Source organism: Entelurus aequoreus, linkage group LG25 (genome assembly GCF_033978785.1).
Source record: "Entelurus aequoreus isolate RoL-2023_Sb linkage group LG25, RoL_Eaeq_v1.1, whole genome shotgun sequence".
In the NCBI taxonomy this organism is placed as follows: Eukaryota; Metazoa; Chordata; class Actinopteri; order Syngnathiformes; family Syngnathidae; genus Entelurus; species Entelurus aequoreus.
Genome location: NC_084755.1, coordinates 4,554,991 through 4,574,208, shown reverse-complemented (window position 1 = coordinate 4,574,208; position 19,218 = coordinate 4,554,991). Strand labels below are relative to the sequence as shown.

The 19,218-nt window shown below is 34.7% G+C and overlaps 1 protein-coding gene across 2 annotated transcripts in view; it reads left to right on the top strand.

Annotated features, from left to right (window-relative positions):
- The window catches only part of gys1 (glycogen synthase 1 (muscle)), a 64,777-nt gene that overhangs the window by 5,882 nt on the left and 39,677 nt on the right, over positions 1 to 19,218 (top strand). The gene's annotated exons all lie outside the window — the stretch shown is intronic.

Sequence of the window (19,218 nt, the reverse complement as noted above, 5' to 3'; positions counted from 1 at the left end):
ATTAGAACCATGAATGTCCTAAATGAGCTGAATTGGTTGGTGTTAGAATTGTTTAAATCAGGCAAGAAATTTTGAAGTAGTAAATGGTATTAGGGAATTTCAGGAAAATCGGGAATTTTTTTAACTTGGAAAAAGGGAAGTTTGAATTTCCAGAATGGGTTGAAGAATGTGGGAATTGTGGAAGTTTGAATAATGGCCAATTCATTTTGAATGGGGAAAATGCAAAAAAAATAAAAATAAATTATGGGAAATCGGGGAATTTAAAAAAAAATCGTTGTACTGTTATTAGTAGATTGCACAGTACAGTACATATTCCGTACAATTGACCACTAAATGGTAACACCCCAATAAGTTTTTCCAACTTGTTTAAGTCGGGGTCCATGTTAACCAATTCATGGTAATGTATAAATGTAAGAATATTTTGAATGTTGGAATGGTTTGAATGTTGAAGAGTTTGAATTTCCAGGAAAACCGGAATTTGGTTTGGAATTTGAGAAAGTGTTCGTTTGAATGTCCAGGTTGAGTGGAATGTGTCAATGTTGGAATGGTTTGAACAGGTTGAAAAATGTGGGAATTGTGCAAGTTGGAAAAATGTCCCATTCATTTCAATGGGAACTTCCTGGAATTTTGGGAAAAGCAGGATTTTTTTCAAAATGATTAGGACAATGAATGTCCTAAATTAGCTGAATTGGTTGGTGTTAGAATTGTTTAAACCGGGCAAGAAATGTTGAAGTAGTAAATGGTATTAGGGAATTTCGGTAAAATCGGGAATTTTTTTTTACTTGGAAAAAGGGTAGTTTGAATTCCCAGAATGGTGTAAGAATGTCTTAAAGGTGGAATGGTTTAAATGGGTTGAAAAATGTGGGAATTGTGCAACTTGGAAAAATGTCCCATTCATTTCACTGGAAACTTCCTGGAATTTTGGGAAAAGCGGGATTTTTTGAAAATGATTAGGACCATGAATGTCCTAAATGAGCTGAATTGGTTGGTGTTAGAATTGTTTAAATTGGGCAAGAAATTTTGAAGTAGTAAATGGTATTAGGGAACTTCAGGAAAATCTGGAATTTTTTTAACTTGGAAAAAGGGAAATTTGAATTTCCAGAATGGGTTGAAGAATGTGGGAATTGTGGAAGTTTGAATAATGGCCAATTCATTTTGAATGGGGAAAATGCAAAAAAAAAAAAAAAAAGGAATTATGGGAAATCAGGGAATTTTAAAAAAAATCGTTGTACTGTTATTAGTAGATTGCACAGTACAGTACATATTCCGTACAATTGACCACTAAATGGTAACACCCCAATAAGTTTTTCAACTTGTTTAAGTCTGGGTCCATGTTAATCAATTCATGGTAATGTATAAATGTAAGAATAGTTTGAATGTTGGAATGGTTTGAATGTTGAAGAGTTTGAATTTCCAGGAAAACCGGAATTTGGTTTGGAATTTGAGAAAGTATTCGGTTGAGTGGAATGTGTCGATGTTGGAGTGGTTTGAAAAGGTTGAGAAATGTGGGAATTGTGCAACTTGGAAAAATGTCCCATTCATTTCAATGGGAACTTCCTGGAAATTTGGGAATTTTGGGAAAAGCGGGATTTTTTGAAAATGATTAGGACCATGAATGTCCTAAATGAGCTGAATTGGTTGGTGTTAGAATTGTTTAAATCGGGCAAGAAATGTTGAAGTAGTAAATGGTATTAGGGAATTTCAGGAAAATCTGGAATTTTTTTAACTTGGAAAAAGGGAAGTTTGAATTTCCAGAATGGGTTGAAGAATGTGGGAATTGTGGAAGTTTGAATAATGGCCAATTCATTTTGAATGGGGAAAATGCAAAAAAAAAAAAAAAAAGGAATTATGGGAAATCGGGGAATTTAAAAAAAAATTGTTGTACTGTTATTAGTAGATTGCACAGTACAGTACATATTCCGTACAATTGACCACTAAATGGTAACACCCCAATAAGTTTTTCAACTTGTTTAAGTTGGGGTCCATGTTAATCAATTCATGGTAATGTATAAATGTAAGAATAGTTTGAATGTTGGAATGGTTCGAATGTTGAAGAGTTTGAATTTCCAGGAAAACCGGAATTTGGTTTGTAATTTGAGAAAGTATTCGGTTGAGTGGAATGTGTCGATGTTGGAATGGTTTGAAAAGGTTGAGAAATGTGGGAATTGTGCAACTTGGAAAAATGTATTAGGGGTTTTCGGTAAAATCGGGAATTTTTTTTTACTTGGAAAAAGGGTAGTTTGAATTCCCAGAATGGTGTAAGAATGTCTTAAAGGTGGAATGGTTTAAATGGGTTGAAAAATGTGGGAATTGTGCAACTTGGAAAAATGTCCCATTCATTTCACTGGGAACTTCCTGGAATTTTGGGAAAAGCGGGATTTTTTGAAAATGATTAGGACCATGAATGTCCTAAATGAGCTGAATTGGTTGGTGTTAGAATTGTTTAAACCGGGCAAGAAATGTTGAAGTAGTAAATGGTATTAGGGAATTTCGGGAAAATCGGGAATTGTTTCGAACTTGGAAAAAGGGTAGTTTGAATTTCCAGAATGGTGAAATGTGTTAAAGGTGGAATGGTTTGAATGGGTTGAAAAATGTGGGAATTGTGGAAGTTTGAATAATGGCCAATTCATTTTGAAAAGGGAAAATGCAAACAAAAAAAGAAATTATGGGAAATCCGTGAATTCTTTAAAAATTGTTGAAGTAGAGCACACAATTCCTGAACAAGTTGAATATTTTGAAGCTGGAAGGGTTTGAATCAGATGAAAAATGTGGAAGTTGTGGGAATCGGTCGAGAAATGTTGACGTAGTAACATGTTGAATTGAGAAATGTTATTACGGGATTCCTGGAATTTTGGAAAAACCTGGAATTTTTCCAGTTAGAAAAAACAACTTATTTTTTTGTCCTGATTAAGAGGAATGTTTTGACGGTGGAACGGTTGAAATGCGTTGAAAAATGTAGGAGTAGTCGCCAGAAGAAAAGGTTGGAAATAGGGCTTTGGAAAAGCAGGAATTCTGGAGAATCCTGGAATTTTTTTGAACTTGGAAAAGAGGAAGTTTGATTTTCCAGAGTGGTGGAATATGTTGAAGGTGGAATTGGTTTGAATAGGTTGAAAAATGTGGAAATGGTGGAAGTTTGAAAACTGGCCAATTCATTTTGAATAGGGAAAATGCAAAAAAAAAAAAAAAAGGAATTATGGGAAATCCGGGAATTTTTTTTAAATTGTTGAAGTAGAGCACACAATTCCTGAACAGGTTGAATATTTTGAAGCTGGAAGGGTTTGAATCAGATGAAAAACGTGGAAGTTGTGGGAATCGGTCGAGAAATGTTGACGTAGTAACATGTTGAATTGAGAAATGTTATTACAGGATTCCTGGAATTTTTCCAGTTAAAAAAAACAACTTATTTTTTTGTCCTGATTAAGAGGAATGTTTTGACGGTGGAACGGTTGAAATGCGTTGAAAAATGTAGGAGTAGTCGCCAGAAGAAAAGGTTGGAAATAGGGCTTTGGAAAAGCAGGAATTCTGGAGAATCCTGGAATTTTTTTGAACTTGGAAAAGAGGAAGTTTGATTTTCCAGAGTGGTGGAATATGTTGAAGGTGGAATTGGTTTGAATAGGTTGAAAAATGTGGAAATGGTGGAAGTTTGAAAACTGGCCAATTCATTTTGAATAGGGAAAATGCAAACAAAAAAAGGAATTATGGGAAATCCGGGAATTTTTAAAATTTTTTTGAAGTAGAGCACACAATTCCTGAACAAGTTGAATATTTTGAAGCTGGAAGGGTTTGAATCAGATGAAAAATGTGGAAGTTGTGGGAATCGGTCGAGAAATGTTGACGTAGTAACATGTTGAATTGAGAAATGTTATTACGGGATTCCTGGAATTTTGGAAAAACCTGGAATTTTTCCAGTTGAAAAAAACAACTTATTTTTTTGTCCTGATTAAGAGGAATGTTTTGACGGTGGAACGGTTGAAAGGCGTTGAAAAATGTAGGAGTAGTCGCCAGAAGAAAAGGTTGGAAATAGGGCTTTGGAAAAGCAGGAATTCTGGAGAATCCTGGAATTTTTTTGAACTTGGAAAAGAGGAAGTTTGATTTTCCAGAGTGGTGGAATATGTTGAAGGTGGAATTGGTTTGAATAGGTTGAAAAATGTGGAAATGGTGGAAGTTTGAAAACTGGCCAATTCATTTTGAATAGGGAAAATTAAAAAAAAAAAGGAATTATGGGAAATCCGGGAATTTTTTTTAAATTGTTGAAGTAGAGCACACAATTCCTGAACAAGTTGAATATTTTGAAGTTGGAAGGGGTTGAATCTGATGAAAAATGTGGAAGTTGTGGGAATCGGTCGAGAAATGTTGACGTAGTAACATGTTGAATTGAGAAATGTTATTACGGGATTCCTGGAATTTTGGAAAGACCTGGAATTTTTCCAGTTCAAAAAAACAACTTATTTTTTTGTCCTGATTAAGAGGAATGTTTTGACGGTGGAACGGTTGAAATGCGCTGAAAAATGTAGGAGTAGTCGCTAGAAGAAAAGGTTGGAAATAGGGCTTTGGAAAAGCAGGAATTTGGAGAATCCTGGAAATTTTTTGAACTTGGAAAAGAGGAAGTTTGATTTTCCAGAGTGGTGGAATATGTTGAAGGTGAAATTGGTTTGAATAGGTTGAAAAATGTGGAAATGGTGGAAGTTTGAAAACTGGCCAATTCATTTTGAATAGGGAAAATGCAAAAAAAAAAAAGGAATTATGGGAAATCCGGGAATTTTTTTTAAATTGTTGAAGTAGAGCACACAATTCCTGAACAAGTTGAATATTTTGAAGCTGGAAGGGTTTGAATCAGATGAAAAATGTGGAAGTTGTGGGAATCGGTCGAGAAATGTTGACGTAGTAACATGTTGAATTGAGAAATGTTATTACGGGATTCCTGGAATTTTGGAAAAACCTGGAATTTTTCCAGTTGAAAAAAACAACTTATTTTTTTGTCCTGATTAAGAGGAATGTTTTGACGGTGGAACGGTTGAAAGGCGTTGAAAAATGTAGGAGTAGTCGCCAGAAGAAAAGGTTGGAAATAGGGCTTTGGAAAAGCAGGAATTCTGGAGAATCCTGGAATTTTTTTGAACTTGGAAAAGAGGAAGTTTGATTTTCCAGAGTGGTGGAATATGTTGAAGGTGGAATTGGTTTGAATAGGTTGAAAAATGTGGAAATGGTGGAAGTTTGAAAACTGGCCAATTCATTTTGAATAGGGAAAATGCAAAAAAAAAAAAAGGAATTATGGGAAATCTGGGAAATTTTTTTAAATTGTTGAAGTAGAGCACACAATTCCTGAACAAGTTGAATATTTTGAAGTTGGAAGGGTTTGAATCAGATGAAAAATGTGGAAGTTGTGGGACTTTGAGGAATGTCCCATTGATTGGGAATTTCAGAAAAAATTGGGAATTTCGGGAAAAGCGGGATTTTTTTTTTTTTAAATGGTAAAAAACTTGAATGGTCTGAATGAGTTGGTGTTGGTTGAATTTCCAGAATGGTGGAATATGTTGAAGGTGGAATTGGTTAGAATAGGTTGAAAAATGAAGAAATGGTGGAAGTTTGAAAACTGACCAATTCATTTTGATTGGGAAAAATGTCCCGGAAAACCTGGAATTCTGGGAAATCTGGGAATTTTTGGAATTTGTCATGGGAAACCCTGCGATTCCCGAATAGGCTGAACAGTTTGAAGTTGGAAGGCTTTGAATCGGGTGAAAAATGTGGAAGGTAGAGTGCGCCAAAATCTGGAGAAGAAGAAGAATGATACGTTTATATCGATGAATTTTGGTGTAGAAAAGCATATGTGTGAATGCTTTGGAGCGTTCACGCACTAATACAAAATGTTAGTGAATATCGTTACCTGGGTGTCATTTTAGAACCAACACTTTGCTTTAAAAAACATATCAAACAGATGTCAGAGTCTTAAATACAACATCAAAATGTTCAAATGTATCAGGAACTGGTTAACACTGCAGGCTTATTTCAAACTTATTTCAATGCAATGATTATGTCTCCTTTCTTTGATTGTATAACATGTTGGTTCCAGGCAAGCAAAGTGACACTGAGGCCATTGGAAACTTTGCACAAACAATCGCTCTAAACCCTTGACTGAAAACCACAACACCACCATCACTGTTTAGTTCTCCAAAAATACAGACTGTTGAATTTAGCTAACATTCAAAGATTAACATCAATACGAATGGCCCATCGAATCCTAAATAACACCGCACCGGCGCCACTTAAGCACTTTGTCCAGTTTAAATCTGCTGTGACAAGTAGAAACACAGGAGCCTCGGTGTAGCATACCCAGATGTAAAACCTCTTTCGCACAATCGGCCTTTCCATATAAAGCCATAAAGGAATGGAACAACCTCACAACAAACTTGAAAAGTCTAACAGATTCATTCACAGTTGAAGTTAAAAGGTGGCTTTGGAGCAATCAAAGCTGCTCACACGGTCAATAAGGTGGACACTATGATTGACATGTCAACTTCATGTCTATTATATTTATCCATGAGAGCATTTTGTTGTAAACTGTGAGGCGTGTGTGTTAAATATTAGCGTCCCTTCACTGGCTCCCTGTGCGTTACAGAATCAATTTTAAACTCCTTTTATTTGTTTTTAAATGTCTAAACAACCTCGCGCCAACATATCTCTCCGACCTCCTTCAGCCTTACTGCCCCACCCGATCCCTAAGATCAGCCGATCAGCTGCTACTGACGGTCCCGGACACAAGGCTCAAGCTTAGAGGTGACAGAGCTTTCGCCGCTGCTGCTCCCAAGCTCTGGAACGACCTACCTCTGAGTGTTAGACAAGCCTCCTCTCTTCCTGTTTTTAAATCTCTCTTAAAAACATACTTTTATTCCATGGCTTTTAACACTGAGTGATATCCATCCTGCAATGGCGCCCCATAATACACCTGCTGTCAACCTGTTTTTATGTTTTTATTTATTTATTTAGTTTTTATCGTGTTCTGTTTGTGTTGTGTTGTTTGCTCGGTTCTCATATTATTTTTAACCTGCCCATTGTACAGCACTTTGGCTACCCCTGTGGTAAATTTTAAATGTGCTTTATAAATAAAGTTGATTTGATTTGATTTGCTTTGATTAAAATCATGCTTGTTTTTACAGTGTTTTGATGTAAAGGAGGGGTGGTTGTAATGTATAAATATGTGTCAATGAAAGGGCATTTTAGCACTTTTCTTAATTTGATTACATGCTATAGAATCATTTTATTGTTATAATTTTATTGCATGATTTTTGTATCCCTTTAATTTAGGTAACCAGGCATGACATTTTGTTGTAAACTGAGGTGTGTGTTAAAATCATGGTTGTTTTTACAAGGTGTTTTGATGTAAAGGAGGGGTGGTTGTAACGTATAAGTATGTGTCAATGAAAGGGCATTTTAGTACTTTTCTTAATTTGATTACATGCTATAGAATAATTGTATTGTTATAATTTTATTGCATGATTTTTGTATCTCTTTAATTTAGGTAGCCAGGGACTGCAGATGCATGACATTTTGTTGTTAACTGTGAGGCGTGTGTGTGTTAAAATCATGGTTGTTTTTACAGTGTTTTGATGTAAAGGAGGGGTGGTTGTAATGTATAAATATGTGTCAATGAAAGGGCATTTTAGCACTTTTCTTAATTTGATTACATGCTATAGTATAATTTTATTGTTATAATTTTATTGCGTGACTTTTGTATCCCTTTAATTTAGGTAACCGGGCATGAATTTTTTTTGTAAACTGAGGTGTGTGTTAAAATCATGGTTGTTTTTACAGTGTTTTGATGTAAAGGAGGGGTGGTTGTAATGTATAAATATGTGTCAATGAAAGGGCATTTTAAATGATAATAATTTTAGTACTTTTCTTAATTTGATTACATGCTATAGTGTAATTTTATTGTTATAATTTTATTGCGTGATTTTTGTATCTCTTTAATTTAGGTAGCCAGGGACTGCAGATGCATGACATTTTGTTGTAAACTGTGAGGCGTGTGTGTTAAAATCATGCTTGTTTTTACAGTGTTTTGATGTAAAGGAGGGGTGGTTGTAATGTATAAGTATGTGTCAATGAAAGGGCATTGTATGACTTTTCTTAATTTGATTACATGCTATTGTATAATTTTATTGTTATAATTTTATTGTTATAATTTTATTGCGTGATTTTTGTATCCCTTTAATTTAGGTAACCAGGCATGAATTTTTGTTGTAAACTGAGGTGTGTGTTAAAATCATGGTTGTTTTTACAAGGTGTTTTGATGTAAAGGAGGGGTGGTTGTAATGTATAAATATGTGTCAATGAAAGGGCATTTTTTGTACTTTTCTTAATTTGATTACATGCTATAGTATAATTTTATTGTTATAATTTTATTGCATGATTTTTGTATCCCTTTAATTTAGGTAACCGGGCATGAAATTTTGTTGTAAACTGAGGTGTGTGTTAAAATCATGGTTGTTTTTACAAGGTGTTTTGATGTAAAGGAGGGGTGGTTGTAATGTATAAGTATGTGTCAATGAAAGGGCATTTTAGCACTTTTCTTAATTTGATTACATGCTATAGTATAATTGTATTGTTATAATTTTATTGCGTGATTTTTGTATCCCTTTAATTTAGGTAACCAGGCATGAAATTTTGTTGTAAACTGAGGTGTGTGTTAAAATCATGGTTGTTTTTACAAGGTGTTTTGATGTAAAGGAGGGGTGGTTGTAATGTATAAGTATGTGTCAATGAAAGGGCATTTTAGTACTTTTCTTAATTTGATTACATGCTATAGTATAATTTTATTGTTATAATTTTATTGCATGATTTTTGTATCTCTTTAATTTAGGTAGCCAGGGACTGCAGATGCATGACATTTTGTTGTAAAGTGTGAGGTGTGTGTGTTAAAATCATGCTTGTTTTTACAGTGTTTTGATGTAAAGGAGGGGTGGTTGTAATGTATAAATATGTGTCAATGAAAGGGCATTTTAGCACTTTTCTTAATTTGATTACATGCTATAGTATAATTTTATTGTTATAATTTTATTGTTATAATTTTATTGCGTGATTTTTGTATCCCTTTAATTTAGGTAACCAGGCATGAATTTTTGTTGTAAACTGAGGTGTGTGTTAAAATCATGGTTGTTTTTACAGTGTTTTGATGTAAAGGAGGGGTGGTTGTAATGTATAAGTATGTGTCAATGAAAGGGCATTTTAAATGATAATAATTTTAGTACTTTTCTTAATTTGATTACATGCTATAGTGTAATTTTATTGCGTGATTTTTGTATCTCTTTAATTTAGGTAGCCAGGGACTGCAGATGCATGACATTTTGTTGTAAACTGTGAGGCGTGTGTGTTAAAATCATGCTTGTTTTTACAGTGTTTTGATGTAAAGGAGGGGTGGTTGTAATGTATAAGTATGTGTCAATGAAAGGGCATTTTAGCACTTTTCTTAATTTGATTACATGCTATAGTATAATTTTATTGTTATAATTTTATTACGTGATTTTTGTACCTCTTTAATTTAGGTAGCCAGGGACTGCAGATGGAAATGAGCTATTTAGCTATAATCTGGTGCAGAACATATCTGTCTTTGAGCTCAATGTCTCTGTGCATTGTCCCTTCAAATAAAGACTCAACTTTAAAAAAAAAACAACTAATAGTGCAGTGAACGGGGCAAAAGGATGATGAAGTGAACATGAGTTAAAACGCCATGTCAGTGATGAATAAACTACATGTGGCGGATGTGAAACCTTGTTTTAGTGCAACATATGCGGAGTCAGCTAATTAGTTGACAACAATAAAACATGTTTCAACTTCACAATTGGCAAGTTTATACCTGAGCCTTGCATAGCTTATTTTATTGTTTGTGCAAGTCTTCCTCATAAGACTAGGAATAAGACCCAGCCTAATATTATTCTTTTTTCATTTGGAGCCCTGGAACGGGGCCAATTTCAACCCACAGCTCGTTTTTTTTTTAATTGGCCCTCGGTGCATGTAAAAAATGTAATGACTTAGACTTAGACAAACTTTAATGATCCACAAGGGAAATTGTTCAACACAGTAGCTCAGTTACAATGATGGAAAGTGTAAGGATGGAAAGAACAATGCAGGTATAAATAGAAAAAAAGGCAAGAAAAGTTAAGAATAATACCAAAAATAAAGTAAAATGAAAGGAATTCAAAGGAGCTACTGTGAATTCCTGAAGATGAAGTTGTTAGTAATGCTGTCAAACACTCAGGTGAATTGCACACCTTGAATTAATGGTGATTAGTCACAGGTATTACTATAAACACAGGTATAAACACAGGTATAAACACAGGTAGTACTATAAACACAGGTATAAACACAGGTATAAACACAGGTATTACTATAAACACAGGTATAAACACAGGTATAAACACAGGTATTACTATAAACACAGGTATAAACACAGGTATAAACACAGGTAGTACTATAAACACAGGTATAAACACAGGTATAAACACAGGTATTACTATAAACACAGGTATAAACACAGGTATAAACACAGGTATTACTATAAACACAGGTATAAACACAGGTATAAACACAGGTATTACTATAAACACAGGTATAAACACAGGTATAAACACAGGTAGTACTATAAACACAGGTATAAACACAGGTATAAACACAGGTATTACTATAAACACAGGTATAAACACAGGTATAAACACAGGTATAAACACAGGTATAAACACAGGTATTACTATAAACAGGTATAAACACAGGTATTACTATAAACACAGGTATAAACACAGGTATAAACACAGGTATTACTATAAACACAGGTATAAACACAGGTATAAACACAGGTATTACTATAAACACAGGTATAAACACAGGTATAAACACAGGTAGTACTATAAACACAGGTATAAACACAGGTATAAACACAGGTATTACTATAAACACAGGTATAAACACAGGTATAAACACAGGTATAAACACAGGTATAAACACAGGTATTACTATAAACAGGTATAAACACAGGTATTACTATAAACACAGGTATAAACACAGGTATAAACACAGGTATTACTATAAACACATGTATAAACACAGGTATAAACACAGGTATTACTATAAACACAGGTATAAACACAGGTATTACTATAAACACAGGTATAAACACAGGTATAAACACAGGTATAAACACAGGTATTACTATAAACAGGTATAAACACAGGTATAAACACAGGTATTACTATAAACACAGGTATAAACACAGGTATTACTATAAACACATGTATAAACACAGGTATAAACACAGGTATTACTATAAACACAGGTACAAACACAAGTATAAACACAGGTATAAACACAGGTATAAACACAGGTATAAACACAGGTATTACTATAAACACAGGTATAAACACAGGTATAAACACAGGTATTACTATAAACACAGGTATAAACACAGGTATTACTATAAACACAGGTACAAACACAAGTATAAACACAGGTACAAACACAGGTATAAACACAGGTATTACTATAAACACAGGTATAAACACAGGTATAAACACAGGTATTACTATAAACACAGGTATAAACACAGGTATAAACACAGGTAGTACTATAAACACAGGTATAAACACAGGTATAAACACAGGTATTACTATAAACACAGGTATAAACACAGGTATAAACACAGGTATAAACACAGGTATTACTATAAACAGGTATAAACACAGGTATAAACACAGGTATTACTATAAACACAGGTATAAACACAGGTATAAACACAGGTATAAACACAGGTATTACTATAAACACATGTATAAACACAGGTATAAACACAGGTATTACTATAAACACAGGTACAAACACAAGTATAAACACAGGTATAAACACAGGTATAAACACAGGTATTACTATAAACACAGGTATAAACACAGGTATTACTATAAACACAGGTATAAACACAGGTATTACTATAAACACAGGTATAAACACAGGTATAAACACAGGTATAAACACAGGTATTACTATAAACAGGTATAAACACAGGTATAAACACAGGTATTACTATAAACACAGGTATAAACACAGGTATAAACACAGGTATTACTATAAACACATGTATAAACACAGGTATAAACACAGGTATTACTATAAACACAGGTACAAACACAAGTATAAACACAGGTATAAACACAGGTATAAACACAGGTATTACTATAAACACAGGTATAAACACAGGTATAAACACAGGTATTACTATAAACACAGGTATAAACACAGGTATAAACACAGATATTACTATAAACACAGGTATAAACACAGGTATTACTATAAACACAGGTATTACTATAAACACAGGTATAAACACAGGTATAAACACAGGTATTACTATAAACACAGGTATAAACACAGGTATAAACACAGGTATAAACACAGGTATTACTATAAACACAGGTATTACTATAAACACAGGTATAAACACAGGTATAAACACAGGTATTACTATAAACACAGGTATAAACACAGGTATAAACACAGGTATAAACACAGGTATTAATATAAACACAGGTATTACTATAAACACAGGTATAAACACAGGTATTACTATAAACACAGGTATTACTATAAACACAGGTATTACTATAAACACAGGTATAAACACAGGTATAAACACAGGTATTACTATAAACACAGGTATAAACACAGGTATAAACACAGGTATTACTATAAACACAGGTATAAACACAGGTATTACTATAAACACAGGTATAAACACAGGTATAAACACAGGTATTACTATAAACACAGGTACAAACACAAGTATAAACACAGGTATAAACACAGGTATAAACACAGGTATAAACACAGGTATTACTATAAACACAGGTATAAACACAGGTATAAACACAGGTATAAACACAGGTATTACTATAAACACAGGTATAAACACAGGTATAAACACAGATATTACTATAAACACAGGTATAAACACAGGTATTACTATAAACACAGGTACAAACACAAGTATAAACACAGGTATAAACACAGGTATAAACACAGGTATAAACACAGGTATTACTATAAACACAGGTATAAACACAGGTATAAACACAGGTATTACTATAAACACAGGTATAAACACAGGTATTACTATAAACACAGGTACAAACACAAGTATAAACACAGGTACAAACACAGGTATAAACACAGGTATTACTATAAACACAGGTATAAACACAGGTATAAACACAGGTATTACTATAAACACAGGTATAAACACAGGTATAAACACAGGTAGTACTATAAACACAGGTATAAACACAGGTATAAACACAGGTATTACTATAAACACAGGTATAAACACAGGTATAAACACAGGTATAAACACAGGTATTACTATAAACAGGTATAAACACAGGTATAAACACAGGTATTACTATAAACACAGGTATAAACACAGGTATAAACACAGGTATAAACACAGGTATTACTATAAACACATGTATAAACACAGGTATAAACACAGGTATTACTATAAACACAGGTACAAACACAAGTATAAACACAGGTATAAACACAGGTATAAACACAGGTATTACTATAAACACAGGTATAAACACAGGTATTACTATAAACACAGGTATAAACACAGGTATTACTATAAACACAGGTATAAACACAGGTATAAACACAGGTATAAACACAGGTATTACTATAAACAGGTATAAACACAGGTATAAACACAGGTATTACTATAAACACAGGTATAAACACAGGTATAAACACAGGTATTACTATAAACACATGTATAAACACAGGTATAAACACAGGTATTACTATAAACACAGGTACAAACACAAGTATAAACACAGGTATAAACACAGGTATAAACACAGGTATTACTATAAACACAGGTATAAACACAGGTATAAACACAGGTATTACTATAAACACAGGTATAAACACAGGTATAAACACAGATATTACTATAAACACAGGTATAAACACAGGTATTACTATAAACACAGGTATTACTATAAACACAGGTATAAACACAGGTATAAACACAGGTATTACTATAAACACAGGTATAAACACAGGTATAAACACAGGTATAAACACAGGTATTACTATAAACACAGGTATTACTATAAACACAGGTATAAACACAGGTATAAACACAGGTATTACTATAAACACAGGTATAAACACAGGTATAAACACAGGTATAAACACAGGTATTAATATAAACACAGGTATTACTATAAACACAGGTATAAACACAGGTATTACTATAAACACAGGTATTACTATAAACACAGGTATTACTATAAACACAGGTATAAACACAGGTATAAACACAGGTATTACTATAAACACAGGTATAAACACAGGTATAAACACAGGTATTACTATAAACACAGGTATAAACACAGGTATTACTATAAACACAGGTATAAACACAGGTATAAACACAGGTATTACTATAAACACAGGTACAAACACAAGTATAAACACAGGTATAAACACAGGTATAAACACAGGTATAAACACAGGTATTACTATAAACACAGGTATAAACACAGGTATAAACACAGGTATAAACACAGGTATTACTATAAACACAGGTATAAACACAGGTATAAACACAGGTATTACTATAAACACAGGTATAAACACAGGTATAAACACAGGTATTACTATAAACACAGGTATAAACACAGGTATAAACACAGATATTACTATAAACACAGGTATAAACACAGGTATTACTATAAACACAGGTATTACTATAAACACAGGTATAAACACAGGTATAAACACAGGTATAAACACAGGTATTACTATAAACACAGGTATTAATATAAACACAGGTATTACTATAAACACAGGTATAAACACAGGTATTACTATAAACACAGGTATAAACACAGGTATAAACACAGGTATAAACACAGGTATTACTATAAACACAGGTATAAACACAGGTATTACTATAAACACAGGTATAAACACAGGTATAAACACAGGTATTACTATAAACACAGGTATAAACACAGGTATTACTATAAACACAGGTATAAACACAGGTATAAACACAGGTATAAACACAGGTATTACTATAAACACAGGTATAAACACAGGTATAAACACAGGTATTACTATAAACACAGGTATAAACACAGGTATTACTATAAACACAGGTATAAACACAGGTATAAACACAGGTATAAACACAGGTATAAACACAGGTATTACTATAAACACAGGTATAAACACAGGTATAAACACAGGTATAAACACAGGTATAAACACAGGTATAAACACAGGTATTACTATAAACACAGGTATAAACACAGGTATAAACACAGGTATAAACACAGGTATAAACACAGGTATAAACACAGGTATAAACACAGGTATAAACACAGGTATTACTATAAACACAGGTATAAACACAGGTATAAACACAGGTATAAACACAGGTATAAACACAGGTATAAACACAGGTATTACTATAAACTTGTTTGCATGATTTCAATAAACATAACAATTCTGTGAAATTGGAGGGTTTTCAAATCAGTACAATATGAAGATTATTTTCAAACAACTACAACAGTGGTCCTCCAACTTTTGCCACCAAGTACCACCTCAGCAAACACTCCAAGTAGCACCATAATGACCGACATTAAAGCACAGTAGCGTAGTAGGCCTAAGTATTCATTAAAAACAAGGCTGATGTTTAATTTAAGAAGTATATTTTAAGTTTTTGGCCACTGTAACATTACACGCACTGCACAAACATCAACGATACTCCATTTACGGTACATATTTACAGACTTCTTTGGCGTACCACCAGATGGCGCCCGCGTAGCACTAGTGGTTTGACAATCGCTGAACTAGAAAGTGCAATTTCGGTAGAACATTTTGAAGAGCATGCTGGCCAGACAGTGTCAAGTAACAAAAAAAACTATGAGCTTAAAAAAGTAGCATGCTAACAGTACTATGCTAACATACTAACAACACTGTACTTACAGTTAGCATTAGTGAAATGCCCAAATATTTGAATATGTTACGTTTTTGTGCCGTGACAATTTAAAGTTTTATGCTTTTCATGGTATAAACGTGTTATTATTCATAACATGCCTTCCAAACGTGTGATAGTGATTTTTCACCTGTACCCTCTGTGCTCAGCTATGTCTTCACTTGTGTGTGTGTGTGTGTGTGTGTGTGTGTGTGTGTGTGTGTGTGTGTGTGTGTGTGTGTGTGTGTGTGTGTGTGTGTGTGTGTGTGTGTGTGTGTGTGTGTGTGTGTGTGTGTGTGTGTGTGTGTGTGTGTGTGTGTGTGTGTGTGTGTGTGTGTGTGTTATCTGCGCTGGTCAAAGGGCTCCTGGTAAAAGACTGACGTGTATTACACAACAAGTCATGCGGCGTTAACTTACAACTTACTTGAGCAACATCACCCAGCAAACATCGTATGAAATAGACTTTGGATTCTGCTCATCCCACCATGAGGACATTTTATGATGACAATGCAGATTTTTACACGCAGTAACACAAGTCAATTGTAACTAAATAAAATCATACATATTGCACTAGAAATAAAACAAAACACTATATATACATATACATACAGTCGTGGTCAAAAGTGTACATACACTTGTAAAGAAGGAGTTTCCAATCATTTCTACAACTCTTATATTTTTGTGATGTAGTGATTGGAGCACATACTTGTTGGTCACAAAAAACATTCATGAAGTTTGCTTCTTTTATGAATTTATTATGGGTCTACTGAAAATGTGAGCAAATGTGCTGGGTCAAAAGTATACATACAGCAATGTTAATATTTGCTTACATGTCCCTTGGCAAGTTTACCTGCAATAAGGCGCTTTTGGTAGTGTTGCGTTGACCAGCATTCCTCCAATGGGGAATTCAAATTGCTAGTCTCTCCCAGATTTTTTTATGGCAATAAGCTGAGGTTTATATTCAATCAACAGGCAGTAGTTGGTATTTTGTGGTTTATTCTCCAAGCTTAGAGGACAAACGTGAGACCAATCTAGCACACCCGCGTTCCCTCGCCCGGTCTAGCTCGGTCTCCCCTCAAACCCCCGGAAGTCCCGTGATCTTCCCTCTGTCCCTCGCCCCCACTCCCTTTGTTTAGACTACTCCGAGTTATCTCTACTCTGACACATTCCAATCTAGAAGGCTGACACCTTACTATGAGACTCAAAAGAAGGAAGAATACTAGCTATTCTTTATATGACTATAGGAGTTTAGAAAGAAGTAACACTTAAATATGGATATGATTCTGATCTGCTTCCCACAGTAGCCATCCACAAGCTTCTGGTGGAATTTTTGACTGCTCCTCTTGACAAAATTGGTGCAGTTCAGCTAAATGTGTTGCTTTTCTGACATGGACTTGTTTCTTCAGCATTGTCCACACGTTTAAGTCCGGACTTTGGGAAGGCCATTCTTAAACCTTCATTCTAGCCTGATTTAGCCATTCCTTTACCACTTTTGACATGTGTTTGGGGTCATTGTCCTGTTGGAACACCCAACTGCGCCCAAGACCCAACCTCCGGGCTGATGATTTTAGCTTGTCCTGAAGAATTTGGAGCTAATCCTCCTTTTTCATTGTCCCATTTACTCTCTGTAAAGCAGCAGTTCCATTGGCAGCAAAACAGGCCCGGAGCATAATACTACCACCACCGTGCTTGATGGTAGGCATGGTGTTCCTGGGATTAAAGGCCTCACCTTTTCTTCTCCAAACATATTGCTGGGTATTGTGGCCAAACAGCTCCATTTTTGTTTCATCTGACCACAGAACTTCCCTCCAGAAGGTCTTATCTTTGTCCATGTGATCAGCAGCAAACTTTAGACGAGCCTTAAGGTGTGGCTTCTGGAGCAAGGGCTTCATTCTTGCATGGTAGCCTCTCAGTCCATGGCGATGCAAAACAGGCTTGACTGTGGACACTGACACCTGTGTTCCAGTAGCTTCCAATTCATCGCAGACCTGCTTTTTGGTGGCTCTCCGTTGACTCTTGATCATCCTGACCAATTTTTTCTCAGCAGCAGGTGATAGCTTGCGTTTTCTTCCTGATCGTGGCAGTGAAAAAACTGTGCCATGCACTTTATACTTTACAGTTGCTCTTGGGACCTTAAGCTGCTTTGAAATGTCTCCAAGTGACTCTCCTGACTTGTTCAAGTCAATGATTCGTTTTTTCAGATCTGTTCCTTTGACTTTCCCATTGTCGCCTTTGTAACCGAGTCTAATGACTGACTATTCTGTGTCAGTCGTGCTCATGCTAGCGATGATTGGATACATGACGTTTCTGCGCTGCACTTAAATGCTAAGTGCACATGCTAATTGCACATGCTAAGTGCAGGTACATTGACACTGAGTGGGAAGCCAACCCACAATAGCAGTTAGCTACGTGAACCACTACACTTAAGTTCAACGACTGCCTTATCCTAATTTCTCTCAGGTGTTGACTTAAGATTGTGTAAACACTTAAGGGCAATTTTAAAATGTGTGTAACCAGCTTGTCTACACAAGTTTCCTCTAAAAGCCGCAACAAACCGGTGTGTCGTCAGTGAACCACAAACGTCCTTTCCAAAGCACCTTTCTTCATCCTTCCTTGAGCAATGGCTTTTCTGCAAAGTGTCTAAAGTGCTACTCTAGTTTAGCCTTTGGGTTTTCTAGGGCCTGATTGCAACCTCTACGCAAATGACTAGAGGGCGCTAAGACTGTTGCAAGCATGATTAGCACGCATCTACTAGCAAAGTATGACTGAGATGTTTACCTACAAAATTAATTAAATGTCAATGTTAGCATGCTAAAATGCTAACTGTAACATGCGTCAAGTACCAAAATATATTACTCTGAGGTGTGTAACTGAAATTCAAAAAAAAATATGCTAGCCTGTTAACATTAGCATGCATCAAGTACCAAAATAGGACTGAGGTGTTTACCTACAAAAATAATCAAATTATGTTAATGTTAGCATGCTAAAAGGCTAACTGTAACATGCGTCAAGTACCAAAATATATTACTCTGAGGTGTGTAACTGAAATTCAAAAAAAAATATGCTAGCCTGTTAACATTAGCATGCATCAAGTACCAAAATAGGACTGAGGTGTTTACCTACAAAAATAATCAAATGATGTTAATGTTAGCATGCTGAAAGGCTAACTGTAACATGCGTCAAGTACCAAAATATAT